General features: G+C 41.6%; 1 long non-coding RNA gene across 1 annotated transcript; it reads right to left on the reverse strand.

Annotated features, from left to right (window-relative positions):
• Positions 1-297: 297 nt before the first annotated feature.
• On the reverse strand, positions 298-23848 carry LOC308298232. The gene is made up of 5 exons (XR_013962687.1): positions 23710-23848; positions 21896-21976; positions 17201-17289; positions 10108-10199; positions 298-1724 (listed from the first exon to the last, which is right to left on the reverse strand). It is a non-coding gene; the product is annotated as an uncharacterized lncRNA (long non-coding RNA).
• Between the last annotated feature and the right edge of the window lie 3349 nt (positions 23849-27197).

A 27197-nucleotide genomic window follows, 5' to 3' on the forward strand; every position in this document is an offset into this window, starting at 1 on the left:
GGAAGTTAACAAACCTTTAAACTGAATGTTCATGGGCTTGTGTATAATGGATTTATTCAAAAGAATCACTTTTTGTTCAAGTGGTGAATAACAATTCTGATTGTGGATAGTAATTCAAAAACCCAAAACACATCTGTATTCATAGTAAATGTCAGACTAAATAGATTACTAAACATATAGATTAACTTTCAAAACAGATTCACTTTTCAAACACATGGTAAAAAGAATAAGAGACACAAACACAGTAGCAGATATAGTTTAAAATGTTTATTAACAAACTGTTATTAGTACCTTTACTTTATGCAACACCATAAATATCTGTGCTATTATAATAAATGGTTAGTGGTTATGATTTTACTTTATGCAACACCATAAATATCTGTGCTATTATAATCAATGGTTAGTGGTTATGATTATATTTAACAATGTTATGGTTCAATTGTAAGATTTGTATGTTATGCTAAAGTTAACAGTTTTACTATTGACATATTTTACTATGGTTTATATTGATGTCAGATTGTTATTAGTACTATTATTGTCAAAACTAAAGTGGTGGAAAGTCTTACAAAATATTTAAGTGCTTGGCTTTAAATCTCAGCTATGTTTTTTTACTTTTACTCCACTACATCTTATCAAACATTATATTTTACTTTACAAATGTTGATTACTAACATAATACATTAACCACTACATTTACAATTACATTTTGACTATTTGCTATTTACAAATTTTGATTATTAACATTATACATTAACCACTACATTTTTAATTACATTTTGACTATTTGCTATTTGAAAATGGCTGTTTTTCTACACATTTATGCAAGCTAAACATTTGTAGTAGTTACCAAAACTGCAAAAAATATATATTTTAACCCTTCATTACCTATTTTAGATTTTCCAGGGTGAAGCGAAAAACCCCTGCCTCCTAATTTCAGAGTGCAGGGGGAAAAATGGTTCACCGACCCCTCAACGGCGATCAAGCAAGCTCCTGGAAAATGTATTTAAATAATAACTAACATTATGCAACTGATGAACAAATGTAGGTATTGTTTAGTTACTATTTTTGTAAATATTAACACAATACATTACTTCATTGCTAATTAAATGTTGACTATTGAAACCTGTGAAGTGTTACATTTTGCATGTATATTTTTAGACGTGTGCTATTTTCTGTACATTTTGATGCCAATACTGTTGTATGTTTAATCAAATAAATTTGGAATACTGAACATTACATTTACTTACTAGAAGACTATTTCTATCTAATTTTAAGTCAAACATTTGAGTACTTTTACCACCACTGTAAATATTTATTTCTAACTTTTGAGTCAATTAAAGATGTTGAACTGTTAACTAACATTCTGTAATTGATTAACTAATTTAGTCTAACCAGGTGTTGCAGGCCTAAAAACAAACAGTGGGTTAAGAAATGATCAATATGCACATGCAAATATAAGATGGGTCATGAACAGGCAGTATAAAATCAAAGTGGCATTTGGTTAAAGATGGTTAGTCCATGTTTTTGTAATCCAATTTAGGGATGGCCAATAATGTCATTCTATGTGAGCTTATATAAATTCAGTACCACATGTCCATGAGCCAGAGCAAAAATTAAATGAACAAAGACATATTATTTTCAAAGAACATTCCTGAAAAGTAGAAAAAGGTTAAAGGCAGAACAATTCAAACATCTGTTAGCACTGTAGAATCACTCAACGGCATCTGAAAAACAGGGAAAAAAGTGTTAGTATATTTAACCAATGCAGACGGTTCACAATCAACATGACATGACTGAAATAAAGTATTCAAATGAAGAAACAGAAATTAGAATTTACCCCTGTAAAGCAGAAAAGTGTTAAAGACATAACAAGTGTATAACAAGGCCACAATAAGAAATGTACTCGCAACTCAACCTTTTATTGATATAGTACATGTAACATTACAATGGTCAAGGTTGTACATTGATTAAACAAACATTACATAATGTAGATCAACATGACATGACTGAAATAAAGTTATCAAATGAAGAAACAGAAATTAGAATTGACCCCTGTAAAGCAGAAAAGTGTTAAAGACATAACACGTGTATAACAAGGCCACAATAAGAAATGTACTCGCAACTCAAGATTTTATTGATATAGCACATGCAACATTACAATGGTCAAAGTTGTACATTGATTAAACAAACAATACATAATGTAGATTAGTACACAACAATCACATAATGTAGATTAGTACACAATCACAGAAAGCAATGGGTTGGTTGGTTGGTGTTTAGGTGAGTAGGTCAAATCAGATTTGAGTTTTGGGAAATCGATTTCCATTATTTGAGGGCTATGTGTACCAGTAAGTGCTGCATCTTGTGCATTGTAATGTATTACTGGTCTGATTTGACCTTTGTGGGACTAGAGCCTGCCAGAGTGTGTTGATGAACAAAGTTCATCCATATCCCCCATAGCATCTCTGGTGTCCACCTTTGGGCAGATATCACCGTAAGTTCAAGTGTCATTGTGCGATTTTAAGTGGAGTTATATATATTTTACATTTAAAATGTAGTTATATATATTTTACATTTAAAACCAACCCAAAGCGTTTCCATGAGAAGAAAACCTATAGAACAGTCTATTCACAAAGGATTGGCCCTAACCCTAGTTATGAACATTTTAGTGACATCAGAGGCCCGACACGATGCTTTTATTGTGAAGCCAAGCGTTCCTGAACTTCTTTACTCCTGGAGGTTTCTGCATCAGGAATATAGCCGATCTGCAAGCCCGCGACGCGTTGAGCTTGTAGAAAAGTAGGTCTGCGTGCTGCCAGTGTTTGCAAGCACGTCCTGCAGTCTATGCACTAGTCATCTTCGGTGGACAATACGCAATACACAGGATTGTGATAGCTGTAGTATGTACGTAGCACTCCAGACTGTAGACATTGCTGTGGTCTTGAGATGTACATGTGATCCAACAGCGTGTTCTTTTCTGTGGTGGCCTCCTTGATGAGTTGTGCATATCCTCTGGACTCTAGAAGCCTTGTTATGGGCCCAGGAAAACCGTTCAGTAGGTCTTCGTTGAAGTCTCCACAGACTACGATGGGCTGGTGATCCATAACTTCCAAGGAGTCCAGAAGCGCCTTCAGGTTCTCCATAAATGGGTTACCATAATGTGGTGGTCTGTACACCGCAGCGATCAGAAGCTTGACAGGGGACTCGATCTTTACTGCCACAAACTCAAGGTTTGTCACATTGTGAAGGTAACGCTTTTCACTAGCCTGGAAATGGTCCCTCACATACACAGCGACGCCACCGCCGTTCTGTTCTGCACGTTCAGGTAGCTTTGCATATGACACGTGTCTGTTGCGGCTGAACATGGTGTAGCCGTCCAATTGCAGACTGTCAGCCACAAAGGAGCCAGTGAGATGCGTTTCTGTCAAGCACAGGACATCTGAAAGTGTCAGTTCGTGGTGTCGTTTGAGGTCCTGAATGTGAGCCGGTAGACTTTGAGTGTTGTGGTGGACAATCGTCAAAGTTTGGGCTTGGGCCGTCGTCTCTCGAAACTTCAACAGTGGCATGACACTGTCCAGAGACGCAGTCTTCATGGACTCCAGGGCAGCTGTGATTTCAGGATCAGCCCAGATTTTCTTCTCATCAAAGTCAATGATGTGCAATCCTTGCAGTGTCGTTGTCCTACTGAGGGCAACGTAGGCCATGCCTGGTAGGAAGACCGCTTTCAAGGAAACCACTGCGGATTGTGTAGTCTTCCCTTGGACTTTGTGAGACGTGCAAGCATATGCCAGCTTGATGGGAAATTGCCTGCGAATCACTTTGTGGTTACTCAGGTTTTCCTCCATCCTCTCGACGTACACCTGTGTGGCGCCAGGCGTAGTTCTCCGGTACTTCAGTCCTGCTTCAGGCTTGTCTAGCACCAGCCAAAGCTTGGTTACTGTAGTTCCGTCCCTGTCGACCCGCATGTCAACACCATCAATCTTGCCAAATGTGCCGTTTACAAGGCCATCCTCCACGTCTATGTTCCTAGTGATCATGACAGGGGCGCCTTCTGCAATTTGCAAGTTGTCCTCAAGATCCTTGTACTCTTTACCTTTCTTGGGTTTTGAGCGTCGAGTCATGCGGTGACTAATGTCGTCTCTCTCGTAGTCTTCTGCGGGTATGTCAACGATGTGAGTGTGTAGCAGAGACAAAGTGTCCGTGTTGTGTTTTTCAACCTGAGGGTTGGTTGCGAAGATGTGCAAAACATCCTTAGGACAATGTTGATCGTCAGTCAGTCTCTCACCAAGGAGTGCTCTGTCTGCATCGCTCAGCCGTTCCCTCTTGTCCTTGACTCTCAACCTATTCAGAAGTTGTGCATAGGGCACGTCATCCTTCTGTCGCATGATTTCTGTCAACGTGACCATCTCAAAGTGTTCACGCAGAAGATCCGGTTTGCCTTCTTCTGGCACGCATAGCGGTTTTCCGCTTGCCGTTGGAGGGAGCTGGTAAAAGTCACCTACTGCAAGTACCGACATGCCACCGAAGGGTTTCTTACTGCCTTTGATCTCTTGCAGTCTCCAGTGAACGTAGGTAAACAATTGCTTTGAAACCATCGAGATCTCATCGATGACGATGATCTCCGCATTTCCCAGCTTTGCCCTCACATCATCCAAACTGTTTCCCAGCCCTTTGTAGGGTGGGTTGAGGCTTCTGGGCAACTTCAACAGGGAGTGCAGTGTGTTACCCCCGATGTTGTACGCTGCAGTTCCTGTAAACGCAGACAGCAACACCATGGGCATGGATGCATCTGCGTCTTCATACAGTCTGGGGAGTCGACGGAGAATCCTTGTTGCCTCACCGAAGATGCACCTTATCAGGTGTGATTTGCCAGTTCCAGCACCCCCAGTGACAAAGAAGAGGAACGGTTCGGGGTTCTGCTCAAGTATGCTCTGAAAGCACCAGTCACGTACAGAGTGAAACACGGAAGCTTGTGTCTGGTTGAGGTTTTGACACATTGTACGCAGATAATCCAGGCTCATTTGCGGGGCTACTACTCTATGTGCAGGAATTGTACCCACCTCACGATTGCTGAACTCTGGCACATCATCTCGTTCTTCCACGTCCAGCGGATCCTCGTCTTGTTCGGCAAGACATTCCATGCGATCCAGCTCGTTTTCTGGAGCAATGTTGGCCCAGGCATTTTCAACTGGGCCATTTTTCCAGAACTCCTCCACGGCCTCTTCCACCGCTTGACTGTACTTTTCGAACCTCTTCTTGTTCTCAGCAACAATCGTTTTCGCGGGCCAAATCTCGTCTGTTCCGGGCAATCTCACACACGCGGACTCGTAGAATTCCTGGTATGTGGGGAACGTTTCGGTTTTGAGGGTCGATTGATAGCGATGAGGCAGGTAGACTTTAAGCAAGTTGCCATAGAATTTCTCTGGCTCCTTCTTTTCCGAGAATTTTGCATATCTGACAACTGCATCCTTGCCCTGGCGCTTCTTAATGGTTCCCATGTTGTCAGACAACTTCACGCAACTTTCGGGTTTTGCTTGTTGGCCGTACACCACCCTGTACTTGGATGCAAAGTCTGCTAGACACATGTTGTCAAACTCTGGTGTTTTGGGCCTGGCGTTGTACTTGTCCAGATATCCCTTCATCCACACTTGGTCCGAGTCGTCTGGTCTTTTCTTCAGCGCAGCGAGGGGGAGACTCATTTTCATTGCATCGTCATCCGTCGGGAGGAAGATGACATCACGGGAGCATTTCTTCAACGGCATGCTGCAAGTCCTGGCCACTGCCTCCTGAGAGCTAACCTGCCTGTTTTTCACATAGGTTTGAACGAGTTGGTTCATGGCATCCCTCTCGGTGACTTTCGTCGGATCGATGCCAACTACTACCTGTTTCAGAAGTTCCCCCATCTCATGTTCTGCCTTGGATATGTAGGAGAGCATGTATGTGATTGCGATATGGTGATCCAGAACAAACTGGATATCCATGTTAGCATTCCAGGCCTTCAGGAAAACTGGGTTGTAGTTGTTCACAAAGCAGTCCTTCACCCCGCGCTTCATGAGGAGCACGCGGTTCTTCCTCATGTCTTCAAGACAGCTGTCGTACTCTTCGCTGGTCATATTGCACTTTGCCAGCAAGTCCGGCAGATCTGTCACTCCTGACGCAGAGTCCAGCAGCAGGTCGAAAATTGGTTTGAGTTTCGCCATAGCAGCTTCTGCTCTTGCCGTCTGTTTTTTGCCAATGCCTTCGGCACGCTTTGCCTTTGGTGCGCTTTGGTTTGCGCCTTCATCCATGTCTTTGTTTGCTTCGCTTTCATCTTCTGTGCCACAGTCATTTCCAGTTGGATCAACCGCCTTTGGGTTTATTATGCAGGTTTTGTCCACTGGTGGCTTTGGAAATCCAAACCTGCATGTCCTCCTACCTTTCCTACAGGACTTTGTATGGTTTCGGCTGTGCATCTGAACCTGTAGGACAATTTGGTAAAGCACAGGATCTTCGTCCGGATCAGGCAGCTGGCACGAAATGTAGCGGTCTGCAAACTCGCAGATCTTCTCCTCTGAGTCAACGCCAAGGACGGGGGCGCCGTCGACCCACATTAATCCATGGAGGTGCGGGGACCCTCTGGCCTGAAACTCTATACGATGGAAGCAGTCGATGACGCGTCCTAATGGTAGAGCTTCTGAACGCACCAAGTTTGTGTAAGCGGAACGAACTCGCTTGTCAAACATTCGCATAGTTGTGACTGCGTTGCTTCTGAGAATGTCGCATTTCTCATTCCAGTCCAACTTTTCAAAATCCACGATCTGACCTTGCTGTGCTTTTATTGCCCTGATGACCTCTGGCCATCTGAACTCAGCCGCACTTATGGTCAAAAAGAAGGTGGGTGGGCCTAACTGACGGACCATGGCAAACAAGTCCAACAATGTCTTGTGCCAGTAAGCTGGAGTCCCTCTAATTGGTGACATGAATCGTGTTGCGTCTTTGTTTCTGACCAGTCTCTCGACTTCAGCCTTGTCTTGCAACATCTTGTTGGTGATCCTGCGACCATCCTTGGTTAAAGGTTTTCCTTTCTTTAACTGAAATGAGATGGTGTTTTTCGCAATGTGTGTCTCTGAGACACAATGTGCAAAGAAGAGAAAGCTTTGGTCTTTAGCGAACCGACCGTCAACACTGAAAAGTCTTGTGTTAAAGTAACGGCTTGGGGACAGTGGGATCCTTCTCTTCACGTCCAACGTGTTTGCTCCAGTTGGAAACAAAGTAGGGAAGGCCTTTGCTTCGAGGTTAGGGACAGTGCTGTAGCTGACAGGCCTGTTGCCTTCGGCGGGGGCAATGCTAAATATGCCATCTCCATAGGTCATCAATTCTTGTCCTATGTCATCTGCCTCCAAGCAACTGTCTAGGCCATGTCCAGGTCTCAGCGCATCTTGCTCATCTTCAGCACTGGGGGGATCTTGATCCACTGCCCGCGATGCGTCGAGAGCTTCAGTAGACTCCGCTACTTCCATCATTTCGGCCTCATCACAACTGTCCATGACTTCGTCTGTGGGCAGGTTTTCAACCTGGCCCTCCACATCGTCATCATCGTCTCTGATTGGGATGTCTCTGTAGTTTGGGTTAATCTGGTTGAGTGTCCTCGCGCCCAGTATAACATTCCTCATATTGACAGTGTGAAACAAATAATGGCCTTTGTGCCGCAAACTCCGCTTTAGCTTCATTCGGTACAATCCGGATGAGCCGAGCCTTCTCGGTAAGGCGTTTATGGTGGTTTGCATCTGTGATGGCACACACACCACAGCACCATGTACAGCCCCCTGTTTGCCTTTAGGGAGTGTGAGAATCTTGGCAAACGGTATGTGCAAAGCTAGGATTTGCCTTTCCAGAACATTCAGGTTGCTGAGCTCTGGGGGAATGGGTGCTAGCTCTAAATTGTTTGCGACAGCCAAAGCTGGCATTCTTCCAGCTTTCAGGGTGTCCCGACAGCACTTGCATATCCACTCGTGACGCCTTTCTTCGGGGACAGTGCAGTCTTGCGGGCCTCCACATTGATCGTCACACGAATGGACGTATTTGCCTGTCAAGCAGGCAGCAACCAGGTCTCGGTTTTGTGTGAAGTCGGACCGATGGCAACGATAAACTTGTTCCGAGAAAAGCGCCCGATGGCACGTTGTGCACACATAAGTCGGGCCATCTTCTATGTCTTTCTGGAAAGTGGCTATGGCGATTTCTTCTAACCTTTTCTGTTTTGCAGCAGCTCTAGCAGCAGCTCTAGCAGCAGCTTCAGCTTCCCTTTCCTTTTCGTCATGTCTCAGTCTGAGCTGGACTTGACACAACACATTGTACCTACGTTTAACTTTCAATGCAGCGCGGACACGGCGGCGCAACTTGAAATACATGTCCGTTTTGCATTTGTGGTCCATGTAAAACTTCATGTGTTTCCTGACCTTTTCCCTGTACTCAACATCTTCATTGAACCTTCTGTTGCGATCTGCCTTCTTCTTCCCTCTAAACACCTCATCTTCCCTGTACTTCTTGTTGCAATATCCCTTCATCTTGACCTGATGCTGCTCTCTGAATTCCTCATCTTCCCTGTACCTCTTGTTGCCATATGCTTTCTTGAATTTTTTTTGCTGTTCCCTGAATGTTCTCTCTCTTATGCTTCTCATGGCCATGTATTTCTGCATATAGGCCTTCCTCTGAGACCTAGGTTTTGGCTGAGCCTCTCTTTCCCTTCTCATCATTCTCCGTCTACGTTCTTTATTCACTTTTCTGGCCCTATCAGGTGTTGTGTTTGACATCACTATTGGGGATGGTTCATAGCCTACCTGCAAAGAATGTTTGGTGGTTGGATGACCAGTGTCAGATTCATCCTTGATAGTCAGATCAACAGGCTCTTTTTGATGCAGGTTGACAGGATGCATGTGCATAGTTGACGGACGTGGTGACAGAGCACTTGTGTGTTCAAATGTCACTGGCATGAAGTCAAACTGCATGTGGTCAATGCGTGACGAATGCAAGAAGTCATTTAGCGTGTCAATCTGAGCAATGAGATCTTCTAAGCGAGTGAAGGTCAACATTACAGCTTTTCCTCCCTTCCATTGAGGCAAAGGTAGGCCATCAACACTTCTGTCATGAGAGTCAAACAGTCCATATCTTCCAGAACCGTCTCTAAACACAGCAATGGTGTACGGTGATACTGTAAGGAGAGCAAATTTGACATTTTGTGACAGACACTGAAGTCTTTCCTTAAGATTCAACCACCAATGTTGTCGGTGAGGCTCTCCCTGATCTCTCATATAGCCCATTTCGATGTTCTGTCTTTGGACAGAGTACCTATTGTGTTGGGTTTCCACAGTGAGTGGCGTTTCCTCCATAGATAAATGTTCGCTCCTAAATTGTCCTTGCCGTTTTATTTTTTCTATTGTTCTTTTATACAGACCGTCACCCTTGTCCAATATCTTGTCAAGATCATCCGTCTTCAGGTCCAGACCTTCATTTAGGTGAGCCATAAATGTCAGAGCCATGCATGTACACTGACGATTCTGTGACATTAAGGAAAATGAACGATGATTCTGGCTTTTGGATGCTTGCACAGATATCACAGAGGGTGGCGCGATGCATGGTTGTTGTACAGGGTAATTGTCGGGGTCATTGTCGGAGAGTTCCATGTCCTCGCATGGTTGTTGTACAGGGTCATCATGAGAAAGTTCCATGTCCTCGTCAATGTTGCCTTTTTCTTCAACATCAGACTGTGCCTGTAGCTGAGGCTCCAAGGCTGGACTAATCGTTTCTCGCTTATCTTCATCCTCCTCAGCGCAACCATTTGGTGATGTTTTACATTTCCTATCAGCCCACACTTTACTCATATGGATCGATCTTTGTTTTTTTCTCGGCATGATGTCAACGTTCTAGGTCTTGACTTGAATGTAAAATGTTCACTCTTTAGCAAAAGAAAAACCTTCAAATATGTAGACTAATCACAATATACTAAGCATCACTAATCAACTTACTGTGTGTGTGTGTGTGTGTGTGTGTGTGTGTGTGTGTGTGTGTGTGTGTGTGTGTGTGCTTGTGTGTGTGTGTGTGTGTGTGTGTGTGTGTGTGTGTTAAACTAACCTTGTAGTAGTGTCACTCTGGGAAGGTCGGTTGGTCAATTGCAGCCGTGTCCAGATGTCCAGCCGCAGAATGGAAGAGCCCACAAGCCACAGCTGTAAATAATTTAAAAATACAATATTTTAGATACAGAGTTAAACTGAACATACATGTACCAACAAGTCTCCCTAATCGGGAGAAAAGCGACCGTAACGTAGCATACACAAACTTGATAATGAAAGCTGCAAGCAGCAGTGACCGGGCCTTTACAGGTCTATTACATCACAAGGGGCAGCAGTTACACTATTATAGTTATTACACTATTACCCTATTAAACCATTACACTTATTGAGCTATTTCACTATTACCATTATTACACATATTACACATATTGCACTACAATACTTATTGCGCTATTACACATATTACACTATTACACTTATTATGCTATTACACTATTACACTTATTACACTTATTGTGCTATTACGCTATTTCACTTATTACACTATTAGGCAGGTCTAAGCCTACAATCTTTCGATAAAAGGGTTTACCAAACTTTACTCAGTCGATTCCTATGTATTTTCTCCTGTAGAATCCATTTCTGCCATGTACATTTTTGTATTGTGCATAATTAATGAGATAATTAGCATATTTGACACAAGGGCGGAAATAACAGGGCAAACCCGATAACAATTTGATAAAAGGGTTTAACAAACTTTTCTCAGTTGATCCTTATGTATTTTTCCCTGTAGAATCCATTTCTGCCATGTACATTTTTGTAGTGTGCATATTTAATGAGCTAATTAGCATATTTGACACATCGGTGGAAATATTTGTATAATAATCTTATCCTGTGTTTCTTAAACTGGCAATAGGCAGACATAATTATGTATTTAGGCCACAGAATATTTACATTTGATCAAAATAAACCTATTTTTAAATAAAAATGATATAAAGGTTATCTTAGCAAATGGTAACAAATGCTAATGCTAACAAATGCTAATGCTAACACATGCTAATACTAACATATGCTAATACTAACATATGCTAATGTTAACAAATGTTAATGCTAATAAATGCTAATGCTAACAAATGCTAACAAATGCTAATGCTTACAAATGCGAATGCTATCAAATGTTAACAAATGTTAACTCAGTTACTGCCAATTTAATATTCATTCCTTCGGTTCTCCCTGCCAGCCCTCTCCATAGACTTCCATGTAATTTATAGTGCACAGATCATGCACGCCCATGCACAGATCATGCACAGATCATGCACCATGTTTGTGCAGGCTGTTCACAGCTTTCAAACAAAAAAAAGATTTGAAATCCGTTCAGGCATTCTTGAGATAATAGCCATTATGTTTTACATGTTATGTAAACAAAGATTGCTGCCCTGTATAAAGATGGGGTTGTATGGGGGTGGAACATGCAAAATCGTGATTGAAATCATGTTTACTAGATTTAATGGGGTCCAAAAAATATATATATTTTCTAAGTCAAAGTCGATTTAAGTCGTCTGGCAGGGAGGTCCAGAGTGAGAAAGTTGATCTAAAAGTCGTTTGGCACTGTATGAGTTAATGCTAATGCTAACAAATGGTAATGCTAACAAATGCTAATGCCAATACATGCTAATGCTAGTACATGCTAATGCTAACAAAAGTTAATGCAAAAAAAATGTTTGCACACATTTAGCGAGCTGCAGGAACACTTAAAACTTCTTAGAAAATGTATTTTCTAGTTATACAAATATTTCCACCGATGTGTCAAATATGCTAATTATCTTATTAAATATGCACAATACAAAAATATACATGGCAGAAATGGATTCTACAAGAAAAAATACCTAAGGATCAACTGAGAAAAGTTTGGTAAACCGTTTAATTAAATTGTTATAGGGTTTGCCGTGTTATTTCCGCCCATGTGTCAAATATGCTAATTATCTCATTAATTATGCACAATACAAAAATGTACATGACAGAAATGGATTCTACAGGAAAGAATACATAAGAATCAATTGAGAAGAGTTTGGTAAACTCTTATCATTTTTTAAATAGGGTTTGTCCTGTCATTGCCACCCATGTTACAAATAATTTGACACATGGGCAGAAAGAACTGGGAAAAAAAAATCATAGAAAATTAAATAAAAGGGTTTACCAAACTTTTCTCAGTTGATTCTAATGTTTTTTTCCTGTCGAATCCATTTCTGCCATGTACATTTTTGTATCATGCATAGTTAATGAGATAATTAGCATATTTGAGTCAAAATGCTAATTATCTCGTTAATTATGCACAATACAAAATGTACATGGCAGAAATGGATTCTACAGGGGAAAATACATTAGTATCAACTGAGAAAAGTTTGGTACACCCTTTTATCGAAAGATTGTAGGCTTAGACCTGCCTATATTACACTATTTCACTTATTACACTATTACACTTATTGCGCTATTACACTTATCACAAACCATTGAAAGATATAGCAAATAGGAACTATCAACTGTCGACCAATCAGAAGAGGGGGCGGGGCTAAGTTACCCTAAATAAGGACAATTAAGTCAAATGGCATCACCCATAAGTTTGTACGACAAACCCTTGACAATCAAGTTTCAACCTATCAGAAGAGGGGACGGGGCCAAGTTAAACCACTTAAAGGTGAAGAATTCTGAAACTAGTCAAATGACACGACCCACAAGTTAGTACGACAAATGGTTGATGAGTTATAGCCAAATGGAAAAATCAAGTTTCAACCAATCAGAAGAAGTGGTGTGGCAAGTTAAACCAATTAAGAACAGGGACTTTTTATCATGTGACACCACCCACAGGTTTGTAAGACAAAAAAGGAATAATCAAGTATCGACCAATCAGAAGAGGGGGCGGAGCTAAATGACACCAATTAAGGACAAGGACATTGAAACAAGTCAAATGACACCACAAGTTTGTACGACGAACGGTTGATGAGATATAGAGGCACTTCCTGTTTGGTGAGGGGCACTTCCTGTTTGGCGAAAAAACAACCAGTTAAGGTTAAGGACTCTTAATCATGTGATATGACGCCACCCACGCGTCTGTACGACAAACAGTTCATGAGATATAGAGGCACTTCCTGTTTGGCGGGGGGCCCTTCCTGTTTGGCGAAGGAAGCACCAATTAAGGTTAAGGACTCTTAATCATGTCATATAACGCCACCCACGCCTCTGTACGACAAACGGTTCATGAGATATAGAGGCACTTCCTGTTTGGTGAGGGGCACTTCCTGTTTGGCGAAGAAAGAACCAGTTAAGGTTAAGGACTCTTAATCATGTGATATGACGCCACCCACGCGTCTGTACGACAAACTGTTCATAAGATATAGAGGTATTTCCTGTTTGGTGAAGGGCACTTCCTGTTTGGGGAAGGAAGCACCAATTAAGGTTAAGGACTCTTAATCAAGTCATATGATGCCATCCACGCGTCTGTATGACAAACGGTTCATGAGATATAGAGGCACTTCCTGTTTGGCAAAGGGCACTTCCTGTTTGGCGAAGGAAGCACCAATTAATGTTATTAAGGACTCTTAATCAAGTCATATGACGCTACACGCGTGTCTATACGACAAACGATTCATGATATATAGAGGCACTTCCTGTTTGGCGAGGGGCACTTCCTGTTTGGCAAAGGAAGCACCAATTAAGGTTAAGGACTCTTAATCAAGTCATATGACACCAGCCACACGTCTGTACGACAAACGGTTCATAAGATAGAGGCACTTCCTGTTTGGCGAAGGGCACTTCCTGTTTGGCGAAGGAAGTTTGATCCTTCGCCACGGGCACGCTGTTTTACGAAAACTCACGATTCGAGCAACTTTTCATCGTTAAGGTGTCTTGAGTATGCCGAGCGAATGTGAAGTTGATCCGATTAACCCCATAGGAGGAGTTCGTTAAAGTGCGACCCGTGAAAACGGCCAAAAATGCGCCAAAACGCCACTAATTAGTCAAAATGGCTTACTTCCTGTTTGGTTTCGGACATGGCGCCAAGAGACTTTTTTGTGAGTCCAGACATGACACAGGTGTGTACCGATTTTTGTAGTTGTGGGTGAAACCGTATAGTAGGGCTGTTGCGTTGACATTTTGTACTTTTAGTATTGTTTTGTGATTTTAGGGCAAAATTTGTGGGAGCAGTGTCCAAAAATGTTTTTTTTTTTTTTTTTAATTGGCCAGATGGTGGCGCTAGATGGAACAGATGTATTTTAATGACATGATTGTAGAGATACTGTGTACCGCTTTGCGTGATTTTAGGGCAAAATCTTTAGGAGCAGTGTCCAAAAATGTGTCTTACAAGTCGGCCTCATGGTGGCGCTAGAAGAGGGGCATGTGAGAAATGAGGGGTTGTGGTTTGGCAGCCAAGGAGTGTGTGTGCAAAGTTTGGCATGGATGGGGGCAATGGTGGTGGAGATATGAGTAGGGCAAAAGTGTGACATCACGTGACGTGACTGCCTGACAGCCGGTGGAGGTTTTGATGGTAACTGCTAACTGACAGTCGCAATTAATGGTTAAATTTAGTCCCCGTCACCATGGAACGGTGGCAGAGAAATGAGTAGGGGAAAAGTGTAACAGGACGGACAGACTGACTGACAGGCAGTGGTGGTTTTCATACTAACTGCGACCTGACGGTGCAATTAATGGTTTACATACTAAAATCCATTATGAACATGTGGAAAGTTTGTCCGTCACATTTGGGATTAATTAAAATGTTCAACTATAGAAATCAAAAGTTCAATAATTTCCCAAATATTTTCATCATAAGGCAAGAGATATCACGTGTGGCATTTTTTTTTTTTTTTTTTGGAAAATAGCAAGGCAGGCAGGGAGACATGTTTAGAGCTTGTAGATCGTCTGTTTTTGCTTCTTGACATGAAGCAGGTTCATTTACAAAGTTAAAATCCAGAGATAAGAGGTTTCATGCCGACAGTATATGCAATGTGGCCTTCAGGAGTGAGTGGTGAAAAATTGCGGCCTTCTCCAATAACAAAGTTGGCCTCTCCTACTATAGAGGTACTGTGTAACGATATGCGTGATGTTTGGACAACATCTGTAGGAGTACTGTAAAAAGCACCTCCTGGTAGCACTATGCCAGATAAGCAACTGTCACTTCGCATACACAAACTTTAGAAGGCAGTCGTAGCCAATCAGGAGGGAATACGGGGATTTGGGACAGATCCATGTTGATGACATGACTTTAGAAATACTGACTGACAGCCGGTGGAGGTTTTGATAGTAACTGCGACCTAACGGCAATTAATGGTTTACATACTAAAATCCATTATGCGCATGGAAAGTTTTTACGTCACATTTGGGGTTAATTACAATTTTGTCATTTTACAACAACTATAGAAATCAAAAGTTCAATAATTTCCCAAACAAATATTTTCATCATATGGCAAGAGATCACGTAACAATTCTTTTTTTAGCTTTTAGATAGCTATTTTTGCTACTTGACGTGAAGCAGGTCATTCATTTACATTCAAGTTAAAAAATACGTTTCTGGCCGACAGCATATGCAATGTGGCCGTCTGGAGTGAGTGGAGAAATATTGCCATCATCGAAGTTGGCCACTAGTGATATAGAGGTACTGTGTAACGATATGCGTGATGTTTGGACATGGTAGCACTATACCAGGCATATGTGAAAGATGTGGGGGAGAGGTTCTGCCCTGTCATCCAGGGAGTGTGTGTGTGGTCAGTTTCGCTGCTCACAGACAGAAACAGACAGAAACAAGGTGCAAATCATATTCTCAGACATGCCTTTGGCCTGGTGGAGACAATAAAGTGTGTGCTAAAATAATATAGAAAATGTATCTTCAGAATTGTAATGGCATCGAGGACATACATTCTGGTGTCAACCCCAATTGTTATTCATTTAGTAGACCCTCCAGAAAAACTTGATTCTGTAATCACTTAGGTGTCAAACAACAAACCTCAACAAACCAAATGTGTATCTCTGCATCTACACATCCTAGCTAACGGAGTGCACTCAGCAGTTTGGGAATGTGTTCGTTCAGCGACCCCTCAACACAGCGACCACAGGCAGGGTATAGACTGGGGACCTAAAACTATGACATCAGTCTATATAAAGGTATTACAATTGAACTGTAGCTTTCAAATTTTTCAAGCCACGTCCCCCCAGACTAATCATATTTGAAATGGGGACCCCACATGCTGACAAGCCTAAGTGCTAGTCAATTCAGTTTGACCCTGCACCACAGATAAATATGGTGAAATAGCTGTTTTGAAAAATCACTACACCTCTCATTGAACTGGGGAGACCCCACCCCTAAAAGCATTTGGAATTACAGACATGACATTTCGTTTTGACTCTTAGGGATGAGCACCATGAGAACCACTATCAGCCAATAGTGATATACAGTACTGTATATATGTATGGGTCAATTTAGATCCCCTGAAAACTTGGGTCAGGATTTACACAGTATTTTTAGAATCAACCTCAGTCCTAAATGGGTGAAGTATACTACTAAGTAGGCTAATGTAGATGTATTTGCCAGTGGTACAAACTCAAAATAAGTATGGAATCATCCATTTACTTTCAAAATGTGTTTGTAAATGTCTGCTTGAACAGTACTGCTGAGTCTGCTTAGCTAGTAGATCTGCTATTTTTGGCTAATGTTCTACTATAATAGGGATGCTAGGGTTTAAGTGGTTAATCCTATCACACAAAGATTTGGCGGCCCCCCTGTAGTAACTCTGAGGACCCCCTAGGGGTCCCGGCCGGACCCCCTGTTGAAGACTCCTGCTCTAGTACATTAAATTAGTCCTCTGCATCTACTTGGGATGTCATTAACGGTTAATTTACCAGCTGGTTAGCCATCAAGTGTGGGGGTCAGCAGCAATGACTGCATGTTTACAGTTCTAGCTTTTTTTATTCATACAGCGGGTCCCATGTCCAAAATAGCAGATCTACAAGATCAAAATGTGTTGCATGAGCCTGCAGTTGTCAGCAAATACAAAAATCCACTGCCATGCACATTTCTCATGGATGTTATAGTTGATCTTCAGAGACATGAATGGAGATCACTGTTACATCTGAAACTATTTGATTTGCGTGTGTCAGTTAAAACAAACCTTGCAGTGTCAGTCAGTCTGGGAAGGTCGGTCCGTCAACAACAGCCGTGTCCACCAAAAGAACAGAAGAATCTGTCGTCGGGTCACAGCTGAAAATAATTCAAAAAAGACTGTATTTTAGACCCAACTGAAGATACATGCATTATTGATTTACACACTGAAATCCATTGTGCACATGTGTACTTAAATATTTTAAATAGTTATTAACAATTCACCCTTTGTTAGCCTTCTGGTTGGTCCCGACTGACCAACCAGCAGGCTCTATGTATCTTGTTCTGCCTTTTTAAAAATAAAATAAAAAATAACCAATCTACAAGCTCACAACGCCTCGCAGTGCGAGACGTTGTGAGGTCTGCTATTTTTGGCTAAAGTTCTCAGAATATGGACGCTAGGGTTAAAGTGGTTTATATAGAAAAGGAGAAAAAAAGCAGGCTCTATGTGCCTTGTCCCACCCTGGTTCTGCCTTTTTATGTTGAATTTGCTAAAACATAATTTTTGAAGAAGAATAAAAACATAAAAACATGCCGAGTCACTATACTGCCACTGAGCAGCTCCATTTTACTGAAACTAAGTTTGAAATTAGAATTGAACACACATAATAACAATACGAGCAACTGAATTAAAATGTCCACTACCAGTGGATGGAGTGTCCCACCAAGACACAGCAACAAATGGGTGTGAGGAGGGGCGGACTCGGAGAGACTTGAGGTACGGTTGAATTACAAATTAGGCCAGGGGTCTTCAACAGGGGGTCCGGGACCCCTAGGGGGTCCTCAGAGTTACAACAGGGGGTCCTCCAAATCTTTGTGTGAGATCTAACACTTTTTTTTTAACCCTAGAGTCCATATTCTGAGAACTTTAGCCAAAAATAGCTCAGAATGCCTCGCAGCGCGAGGCGTTGTGAGGTTGTAGATCGGCTATTTCCAGCAAAGAGGTTTGGTGTAGAGGGGACAAAGAGCAGACGTACAGACTAGTAAAAAGTCATCAAGTATTGACAGTTCAAGTGGTTAAATATTTGAAAACAAATTGACATGAATCCAAAATACACTTTGTTTCATTGTGCTGTCAAACAATGAAACTATATGGAATCTATGAACAGGTTGTGGGGGGTTCCTGCTTCATCACTCTTTCAACTAGGAGGACCTTGGCCTGAAAACGTTGAAGACCCCTGATTTAGGCATTAAGCAGATTCATGTACAATTAGCAAGGTAAACACATGCTGTTTAAAGAATGCTGAGTGACAGTAGTGCTTCTAAAAACTATGATCCCAGGCAAACAACAAATAAAAAATATAGACTTTAAAAATTACACTAGTATTATATAATATACAAATATTGACCAAATATCTGTACCTGCCATTTTAAAATGAGTAGGTATAATGCGTTTTTATCACATGGCTGCAGTCTGCCAGATATTTGGGAAATAGCAGATCTACAAGCTCACATTAAGTGGTTACACTTAAACCTTGAACCAGTGTTCCTCATGCCAAATACCAGCATCTCTCTCTCTCACTCACACAATCACATGGCTGCAGTCTGCCAGATATTTGGGAAATAGCAGATCTACAAGCTCACATTAAGTGGTTACACTTAAACCTTGAACCAGTGTTCCTCATGCCAAATACCAGCCACAGCGCCACACACACACACACACACACACACACACACACACACACACACACACACACACACACACACACACACACACACACACACACACACACACACACACACACACACACACACACACACACACACACACACACACACACACACACACACACACACACACACACACACACACACACACACACACACACACACACACACACACACACACACACGTGAAGGAATGGTGCCCTCTGCTGGACAAAATATGTCATTGCCACTTCCATTCACCAGTCCACAGAGGCCAGGTTTTTATTTATTTATTTTTATATTGGCGGGAAATTTCACAGATACCGATATAAACCGATATGCCCAAATAAGGCCACATCGGTCGCTCACTAATTCATACTACAGGTCAAATGTCGGAAATAACAGATCTACAAGCTCAAAAAGCCTTGCATTAGCCCAGAATTGTCAGACAACATTTCCATGATCAATTAAAGGGAAACCATGCTCTACATACTATCAGCTTATGGTGATATACATGTATGATTCAATTTAGATCCCCTGAAAACTCAAGTCGGGATTTACAAGGCGATTTTAGAATCAACCTTAAGCCTAAATGGGTGAAGTGACATAGAATATACTGTATGTATTGGTAATGGCTGCTTAAACATTGACACCGAAATGGACCACGAGACAATTTCCATTTGCCACATTTACATAGTTACTGTACATCTGAAATTGGTTATTTTGAACCAGAATATTCTGGGCCATGGCTTTTGGCCTGGCAGAGACAACCATTTGCTAGTGTGTGTGTGTGTGTGTGTGTGTGTGTGTGTGTGTGTGTGTGTGTGTGTGTGTGTGTGTGTGTGTGTGTGTGTGTGTGTGTGTACAGTAATAGTGCAACTCATAATAATGCAAGAACCAATGATTTACCATTTCATTATAAAGTCCATTATAAAGTCTGTTTGAATTGCAATGCTGACTTATGACAGCAGCCAGTTGTTGTCTACATACAAGCTCAATTCATACTACAGGTCACATGTCCAAAATAGCAGATCTACAAGCTCAAAAAGCGTTCCATTAGGCCGGAGTTGGGAAACCATGTTCTACATCTGTGCTACTCAACCCGCGGGCCGCATGCGTCCCTTTCCGCATGTCTGTGCGGCCCGTCATGATCATCAAAATATGATTTTTCTAAGCCTGTCAAAGTTAAGGTGCGATTAATGCGGTGATGTTTGAGCCTCGGTGCACTCTGTAGGTTAAGGATACAAATCAGGAAGCGAATGCAGTCAATGCACAAAGCACAGCAGTGACAGCAGGGCGAGATGCGGCTACACTTGACTAGAGCTAAGCTAGTACAACACGACAGCCAGACAAATCTGCAGAGATTTTGCAGCAGACAACCACAGTCGGGATCACTGGAGACTGGACGCATCGTGCGATATGAACGGTCGCGTCCGTCATGTTTCAGGCTAATGAAGACGTAGCCCTTGTCTGTGCTTGTCTCTGCCTCCTAGGCTCCGCCGTTATTGAAAAATAAAGTCTACAGATTGCAGCAACCAGGGAACTATGCTTATTGTACCACAATCTCCTCCAACAAGGTGTTGTGTTTTACAAAGCTCAAAGCATCAAACTGTTTACAAGTGTACAGTGCAACAGAGGCTGACTTGAGTTATCTTTCCATACAACAACTCTCTTCACCCAAAATAGCCGATCCACAAGTTATTTTTCCATACAACTACTCTCTTCACCAAAAATAGCCGATCTACAAGCTCGCAACGCAGACAATATTACCATTACTGACATTGCTGAATATAAAAATGTTTTATATTGCTAATAGGCAAAGTAAAAGGGAATCTTTTGGAAACGTTATGGGTTTGTAACTCAGTAAATGAAGGGAACCAAATGAACCTGTTCCATTTGTACTCTAGTATATTAACATTTAACATAAATTGGGGTCCCAGTGATATAAATATAATTAAATGGGTGTCTGTAGCCTAGTGTATTTAGAAATCCTAGTTCTAAGTTCAAACATTAGCCATTGCAAAATAAATATGAGATAAGATAAACATTTTGAAAATAGCTGATCTACAAGCTCACAGCGCTCAAACACATTTTTTTGAGGACTCAAACCTTTTCTGGGACCCATTTGAATGACCACCTGTGGCTCCCGGGACACATTACATTGAATACCTAGTAACATCACTGGACCCTCCAGAAAAACTTGATTCTGTGATCACAGAGACTTGGGTGTCAAACAACAACCTCTACACTTAACAGTTTGGGATTGTGTATGTTGTTCAACAACCCCTCAACACTTAAGACCACAGGCAGGGTATAAACTGGGGACCTAAAACTATGATCACATCAGTCTATATAATGAGTTTAAAATTGAACTAATAATTGCGATCGAAGGTCGCAGTATGACCATGAGAATTGTTGCACCTTGTGTCAGTCAGTAATTTTTTTTTTTACAATCTATGGTTCTATGGGTTTGTGTGTGGTTCTATGTGTTTGTTGCTCTGACATCACGCTCTGGCGTGATATCCCTTTTATGCCCATAGATAGTCGACAATGTGCTGTCGTGCCCATATATGGGCTCGATCACGCTTGCAATTTACAAACTTACAAACACATGGATGGAGATGGTGAAAACATATTCTGGGCCATGGCTTTAGGCCTGGCGGAGACCACCATTTGCTCAAATGTCTGCTTGAACAGTAAGTAGGCTAATGCAGATGTATTTGCCAGCGGTACAAATTCAAAATAATTCCGGAATCAACCATTTACTTTCAAAATGTGTTTTTAAGCGACTGCTTGAACAGTAATGCTTTGTCTGCTTGAATATTTACAAGCTCGATTCATGTGCAATTTGCATGTCCAAAATAGCAGATCTACAAGCTCAAAAAGTGCCGCATGAGGCCAACCCTTCCATGGTAAAGTTAAGGGAAACCATACTCTTAGTCTAAATACTAAAACACACAGTTATGCACATTTGTCATGGATGTTATAGTTCATCTGCAGAGACAGGGAGATTGCTGTTACTGTGATTTGCGTGTGTCAGGTTGGTCAAGTTACAAACCTCGCAGTGTCAGTCTGGGATGGTCCGGCCGTCAACAACAGCTGTGTCCAGGCCACCAAAGGAATGGAACACCAGGCACAGCTGAAAATAATTAAAAAGTATGAAAAAAAACTGAATTTCAGAAACAAAGTTAAACTATAATACATATATTATTGATTTACATATGGACACATCCATTCTTATGCACATGTGTCATAGTGTCAAGTTCCTCAGTTACATTTGAAGTAGTTATTTAGAATAACAATTTGGGCATTTAGCAGATATGCTTGATAGAAATGTACAATTAAAAAGGTAATGACATACTGTTTATAGAATGCTGAGACAGCCTAGTGCATCAAGAAACTCATGATCCCACTGCCAGGCAAACTACCTAGCATCAATCTAAACCAGGGGTCTTCAACGTTTTCAGGCCAAGGACCCCTTAGTTGAGAGAGAGATGAAGCAGGGACCCCCACAACCTTATCATAGATTCCATATATTATAGTGTCATCGTTTGACAGCACGGATGTCAGTGTATTTTGGATTCATGTCAATTTGTGTTTTCAGATATTCAACCACTTGATCCGTCAATACTTAATAAACTTGACCTTTCTCTCTGTACTTAGCCTGCTCTTTTTCCCCTCTAAACCAAACCTCTTTGCTAAAATAGCTGATCTACAAGCTCACAATTGTGGAGCTTGTAGATCTGCTATTTATTTGCTAAAGTTCTCAGAATATGGACATTAGGGTTCAAGTGGTTAATATAAAAAAGGAGAAAAAAAGATTCTATCACACAAAGATTTGGAGGTCCCCCTGTAGTAACTCTGAGGACCCCCTAGGGGTCCCGGACCCCCTGTTGAAGACCCCTGATCTAAACAATATAATGTAGTTGCATACTGGAGTAATGTTTGCATGCTTTAAAAATATCAAAGCATTATGCAACAAATATGGGGACTGCCCATAAGTCAGAAATGTCATTAGTCAGAATTGAGTTAGGGTTAGGTTTTAGGGTTAGGTTTAGGCCTAGTTACTGAGGTTAGGGTTAGAGTTTGGGTTAGATTTAGGCATAGTTTTACTGAGGTTTGGGTTCGGTTTAGGCATAGTTTTACTGAGGTTATGGTTTGGGTTAGGTTTATGCATGGTTTTACTGAGGTTAGGTTTAGGCATAGTATTTTCCACCAGGTTAACATCACCAGATTCTGACTAATGAGCTTTCTGACTAATGAGCCTTCTGACCAATGCCATGGCACCACAAATATTCTTCAAATATTTGTAAATGCCATTTTAAAATGTGTATAATGCATTGTGCTGCAGTGTGCCCGTTTTTTAGACTTAGACATTAAGTGGTTAAATCACACACACACACACACACACACACACACACACACACACACTTGATTCGTCAATACTTAATAAACTTGACCTTTCTGTCTGTACTTAGCCTGCTCTTTTTCCCCTCTACAAGTTAACAACTTTCCATACAGCCATGGGCGAGAACGCGCATATACAGCGATATAGTACCAACTATTAGTAAGCTGAGCTAACGCTAGCTTCGTTTGCATGTCCACAAAGCCATTGCGAGTTAGCTCACATTGCCGTTAGCTTTGCAGCTAACGCTAACGCTAGCTTCGTTTGCACGTCCACAAAGCCATTGCGAGTTAGCTCACATTGCCGTTAGCTTTGCAGCTAACGCTAACGCTAGCTTCGTTTGCACGTCCACAAAGCAATTGCGAGTTAGCTCACATTGCCGTTAGCTTTGCAGCTAACGTTAGCTTAAACACACAACAGTGTCGTATAAACAAACAAAGGATCAGGTTACGGAAAGTAAAACTTACCTGAGTGTTAGGTCCTGCGGGGAAAAAGATGCAAAAAAAGTGTGACAATGTCAATGTAAACCAAATGGAGTCGTTAGCAAGTAGCAGCAATTGCTTTCTGTGTTCCGTTAGCAGTACTCTCTCAAGCGCTTCAGGATGAAGAAAGCAGGAAGAGGGGGCGGTGTCCCCCAGTCTTATAGCAGCCGTGCGATTGGTCAAGCCGGTCAAGCCCCCTAAATCCCCGTGGAGTTCCGGTCTGTGATTGGCTTGAGACGATGACGTAGAGGCAAAGATTAGATGTTTGTCTATTCTGCATCTAGCTTAAGGTCACAGACATATTGCGATTTTATGGCTTATTTTGTAACATTACTGTAATGTTTAAAATTGAATGTATAAACAATGGGATATTACCAAGGTTACTCTTATATAGAAATTCAATGTAATGTTTAAGAATTAATACATATCCATGAAATAATAAAAGGCATAGCTTTATAAAAAAATAATAATAATAATAATAATAATAATTCATTATTAAAATATAGGCTACCTTTGTTTGTTTGTTTGTTTGTTTGATTGATTGATTGAATACTTTAATAAAAGTTTGCATAAGAAAAGGTACAGTTTCATGACAGTACAGTTGACTGGTACAAGGTTAACTAAAAGGAGATCCTAGTAAGCTTTTAGGCATATTTACACAACCTTTATGTATCTCATATAATATTGAATGACATACGGATCGAACAGAGTACTATGCAGTAGATATAGTCAGAAAAAAAGGTCTATTCTGCATCTAGCTTAAGGCCACAGACCCACATCTAGCGTTAGGCCACAGACCCTTCCAAAATAGATGATTGATTGATTGATGGATTGATTGAATACAATAATATAATATAACATTGAATGACAGACGGATGGAACAGAGTACTATGCAGTAGATATAGTCAGAAAAAAAAGGTCTATTCTGCATCTAGCTTAAGGCCACAGACCCGTTGGGAAATGAGTTTGGGTCGACTTCGAAGTGTATCCTTCCAAAATAGATGATCTACAAGCTCACGACAGGATAAGTGTTATTAACAGTACTGTCCTGTTTAAGAATTTAAGAAGAAACACTAGCATAACAAAGGATAGGTCTACTCTTATATAGAAATACATTGTAACATTTAGACCTAACTATCAATAAATATTCATTAATTGTTATAGTGTTGGAGATGTATTGAGTATTATTGAATGTCATCCATCCATAGCATCACAATGGAAACAAGGCCCAGGCTTTTTCATATTTTCCTATTAACAGGGGGCACAGTACTGCATTCAGTAGCGCTGTCGCCTCACAGCTATATGGTCCTGGGTTCGATTCCCAATGTGGACGCTGTGGGCGTGGTCTTTCCTCTGCATCATGGGGTTCTCAACCTGTGGGTCGGGACCCACCAAATTATTTTGGGGGGTCCCCAGATGATTAACTTAATGTGAAACATTACTCACTGAACAGTAAACAACTCAACTGTAAACAAACCAACCTAAAGTCTAAGTGTAGCCTATAGACAATAGGGTATCTGCACATTTCTAAATTGACAATGTAAGGACTTTTGAATGGCTAACATGACAAATTAAACATTGGTCACATTTTCAAATATTAGAAGCAGAAATTGTGAAAATAGACGATCTACATGCTGGCAACGCCTTGCAACGCGATGCGTTGTGACTTGTGAGCATGTAGATCGGCTTTTTTCACAATAGAACCGTGTTATACAAAATGTAATGCCTCAACTCTTAGTGCTCATCAGGGTGGGGGGGGGGGGGTCCCCAGTTAAAATATGATTATTTTGGGGGTTGCGGCCTGAAAAGGTTGAGGACCACTGCTCTAGGTGCCAGTGTTGGCAAAAGGGCCTTTCTATGTGAAGTTTGCATGTTCTCTCTGTGGCCCCTAGGTTAGGTACCCTTAAAAAATATGCAGTAATCCTGTTATCTATAATGCCTGCCCCTGGCATATGGAGGGGAAAGGAACTGGTTGGAATAACGTGTTCCTTCCATGCGCTCCGTCCAACCGGTCGGAGGCCAGAAGACGTGCGATTCAAAACAGTGCTCATCGGATCCTGCGTTTGTGATAAATGGATAAGGTTTATTGTGTTTAATATATAGGCTCCTCCCACAAATCTCGTAAGCTCCTCCAACAAGTTTTGCAAGTCGATTACGTTGTCACATCACTCCCGAGATCATTTGTGTTTCGTTTTTAGAGGGTCATTCCCCCAGAAAAAAACGCAATTTGGCACGAAACAGTTAATTTTTGCACGAAACGGTTATGTTTTGCACATTTGTGGCGCCCCCTATTGGTTGAAGTGGAAATCCTTTGGGTGATTTGTTGGGTATACCAGCCGCAACTTGTGGTTAAAATTTGGTGTTGACTGGATGTTTCGTTTATGATTTATGGCTATTTCTTGCGAAACGGGCCCCTCTCGCTAACTTCGGAAGCGTGTTCCGGACGAACGCTAGGGAGTATCTAAATATTGCTTGAATATGTTTATCGCATGGGTTCAGAGATCTTGTGTACCGATTTTTGTGACGTTTGGAGAAAATATGTGGGAAAAGAGGCAAAAAGTGTGTTTTGAAGAAAATTCAAAATGGCGGAAAATCTATCCTGACGCAAATGGGCGTGGCCTATATGGGGAGATGCGTCATGACCCAAGGAATCCAGGGAAAAAATAATTTTAATTTTCCGACCTACGGTTCAAGAGTTAGAGGGCAAAACGTAAAGTGGGGTGTTATAGCGCCACCATCTGGCCGAATGATGTAATTATTTGTTAATTAATTCTTAAAATTATTATGAATCTCCTCTCCAAGTTTTGAAACTTTAGACCCTATGGTTTAAGAGAGAGAAAATAATTGAATGTGAGTTTTTGCTATTCCCATTATAAGTCAATGGGGGAAATTAATTCACTAATAAATTCATATCAATTAAACGATACAACTTTTCTCTTATCGCAATAATAGCACTCGATTCCCGATGAAGCCGGTCGATTTGACATATGGCGCGAGTGTGTGGCGCAAAAACTGCGGGCCGTGAAACGCGCCGAAAAATAGTTTATCTATAAAGAATAAAGTTTCCCTAGGACTATAGTGTGTTGCCCTGTAAGGGCAACCACACTAACTAGAAAATGTGCAATTTGGGAAATTGCGAGTGTGGTTGCCTGCCCTGCCCCGGCGCGAGTCGTGGGGATGCGCCGCCGGGACCCTGAGCAAAACGCAGGGTTCCGAGGAAGACGACGTCGGGACGGATAGCGTCGGGGCCGTGTGACGCGCGATTAGAAAAGGTGCCGGTCGGATCCTGCGTTCCCAAAGTAAGGATATGGTTTCTTGTTTTTAAGAAATAGGCTCCTCCCACGAGTTCCGCAAGGCGATTACGTTGTCGCGTCGCTCCCGAGATCGTTTGTGTTTCGTTTTGAGAGGGTTGTTCCCCCTGAAAAAAGCGTTTTGGCCTGAAACGGTTACGTTTTGTGCGTTTGTGGCGCCCC

Source organism: Nannobrachium achirus (genome assembly GCF_963921795.1).
Source record: "Nannobrachium achirus genome assembly, chromosome: 14".
In the NCBI taxonomy this organism is placed as follows: domain Eukaryota; kingdom Metazoa; phylum Chordata; class Actinopteri; order Myctophiformes; family Myctophidae; genus Nannobrachium; species Nannobrachium achirus.